The sequence below is a fragment of the Trachurus japonicus genome, chromosome 11 (assembly GCF_045865225.1).
Source record: "Trachurus japonicus isolate A0001 chromosome 11, Traja_1.0".
NCBI classification, from domain to species: domain Eukaryota; kingdom Metazoa; phylum Chordata; class Actinopteri; order Carangiformes; family Carangidae; genus Trachurus; species Trachurus japonicus.
The window spans coordinates 34897466-34900237 of record NC_140917.1 but is presented as its reverse complement, the minus strand read 5'-3'; the positions used below and the strand labels follow the sequence as shown (position 1 = coordinate 34900237).

At 43.3% G+C, this 2772-nt stretch overlaps 1 long non-coding RNA gene across 1 annotated transcript; it reads right to left on the bottom strand.

Annotated features, from left to right (window-relative positions):
• Positions 1 to 666: 666 nt before the first annotated feature.
• Positions 667 to 2477, bottom strand: LOC146979210 (uncharacterized). The gene is made up of 3 exons (XR_015036994.1): positions 2431 to 2477; positions 2092 to 2187; positions 667 to 781 (listed from the first exon to the last, which is right to left on the bottom strand). It is a non-coding gene; the product is annotated as an uncharacterized LOC146979210 (long non-coding RNA).
• Positions 2478 to 2772: the final 295 nt, after the last annotated feature.

The window sequence follows — 2772 nt, the reverse complement described above, 5'->3', positions numbered from 1 at the left end:
TCTTCATCTGGAGCAACACCGTGTCCTCCCCAAAGTCCTCCCGCGGTAAAATCTGATGGTCTCTGGACCAAAGCAGACCGGCACCACCGACCCGTACCACAGACGGACCGCGACCACCGGCGGGACCGGTGTTCGCGAGCCGCTGTGGCCGGCAGAGCCTCACGTTCCGCGGCGAGAGGCTGTGACACGGCACGGTGCGTCTGTGTTATTGCTGTTTAGTGGCGCCCCCCCCGCCCCCGATGGTGGTTTTGTGAATAGAACAACAATTGTTGTGTATATTTATCTTATACGAGCCCTTTGATCCAGAAATGCGAGTGTCAGAAGAGCGACAGACACAAACAGCGCACCTTTCATAAAAGACGCTCTATCTCCTTTTCTAGAAAAAAAAGGAGGGATTTTGGTGAACCCAGCCATGTTTAGCTTGACTTTTCTCAGGAACGGAGGCACGTAGAAACAAACGGTTTGTGGCCATTTGAAGGATAAAGTTAAACCTTTCAAATGAGCTACAGTATGTGTTGGTGGCAATAATATAGAATACACTATGGCTCTAAAATAAAAAGTCAAATATGGTCTAATTTGCCGGTACACTTGACTAAAACTTTGGAAAGGAGCGCGGCACTCAATGAGTTAAGACAATAGTACATCAGGGTGAGCGCAGTCTGTGACTGCCCTCAAACACAATCCTGACATCCACTGACCCATCTTGGTTCCACAGCAGGTAAATCTTCATCACCTCATCTGCAAATTCCTCTTGAACACCGACAGATCCATCAGCAGCATCCTGCAGACATTGTTAAGATAACCGTTAGGAGCTCACTTTCAACCTGCATGTTACAAGACAAATACTACCACCTACTAACATTAAGAGTGTAACAGGACATAAAGAGGACAACCTGAACAATACTACTGTGATAGTATTGTGGTAACTTTAAAACTAACATTGCTAAAGGGATATTTAGGATATTTTTTACATGAAGCTGTATGACATCCTTATTAGTAGTTACGTGCATCAACAGTGACCCCGACTGCGTCCTGTGAGCAGAGTTCCGGCCTGGTTTTGGTGCTGACGAATGTAGTCCGGCTAGTTGGTTGGGGTCACTAAAATAAAACAATATGCATTCAATAGAGTGATACATTTGCATCACAAAACCGTTATCCACGAAAAAGTCTAACCTCACAATTGCTAGGCGCTCTTTTCTCTCCCTTCGTATCACTGCGCGCTGCCGCCTGTAGACAGCTGTGCAGGTTTCCATCACCTGTTTCACAGAGTTTACTGCTCGGATAGTTAACGTAAACATAAGTGATGAAGCCATCCCTTGTTTTAGCACAGAGCCAAAGGGATACCTTAATGAATCTGAATATGATGCTGAACTTCGTCAGATGGAGTTGGAGCAGAGAAGACAGGGTGGCGGGTGATCAGTAATGCAGCACAGTGCATGGTGGAAGATCAGACTGACAAACGTACTCAGACAGACATAGTGCATCACCTGCAAGGACATTGCTGCTGAAAAAAAAAAATAGAATGGCGCTACATTCTCCAGCCAGCTGACCTGTAGCTCACCTGCGGCTCACCTGCAGCTGTCAGAGGAGCCTCTGCTAGTTCTAACTGCCATCTGAACACCGGTCAGCTGAGCCAGAGCACAGTGGACGTGGCTGGTGTAGGCTCGCTATATGTTTTATAACGGCAAGAAAAACAAATCATCCTCAATCGCTGATTGTCTGATATTCTGTGTTCATTTGTCGGGCTGATCTTCCATCACGGACTGTGCTGCATTACTGTCCAACTTCAGCAACTTCAGAAAATAGCACCTGGTGATTGTGAGGTCAGACTTTTTCATGGATAACGGTTTTGTGATGCAAATTATTACTCTTTTGAACGCATATGGTTTTGAGAAGCAAAACGCTTTATTTTTGTGACCCCAGCCAACTAGCCGAACTTGCTTCGTCTACACCAAAACCAGGCCGGAACTCTGCTCACACGACGCAGTCGGGGGAAAGTCACTGTTGATGCACGTAACTACTAATAAGGATGTCATACAGCTTCATGTAAAAAGATCCAAAATATCCCTTTAAATACAGTATTAAACTAACCTCAATGTCATTGAACAAGGCACTGGCATCTTCTTCCAGATGGTTGATCAGAAATCAGATGACAACCTCCCGCGTCCGTTGAATGGGGATTCCACTCTGCAGAGTATTACATTTTATTAGTTGCTGAAAGACTTATTCAAGCGTTTAAGAGTTTTGCTTTTCTGGAAAAACAGTACCAACATGTCAAACATTTCAACTGAATTTACATTAGAGGAGGAAACCAATACAGATGTATTGTATGTAATTAACTTAAAGGAGAGAAATGTGAATGAGACAGGTGAAGTTATGATTAAAGCAGTTAATGCAGAAATTGAATAGGTCGAGAATACATTTTAATACCTGAAGTAGAACACTCATTTGGGTCAGACGTCTCTCTCCTGCGACACCATCCTTCAGCAGTTCAGGTGTATTGAAGTCCAACATTGCCATGAATTAGGGTAAGTGTACCTATTAAGCCCACCAAATCTGCTTTTCAGCCATTTTTAATATATACCACCCCAAAAAAAATGAAATGATGAAAACATTTTAGTTCAAATGATAGTCTAATGTCTAATTTGAAGTGTCAATCATTCATTTATAGCAATTTTTTATTGTTTTTATTGTTTAATTTGTCAAAATATACCAAAAATCTGGCATGGGCTTAAAGGACAATTCCAGGCGAATTCAACTCAGGGGTGTATT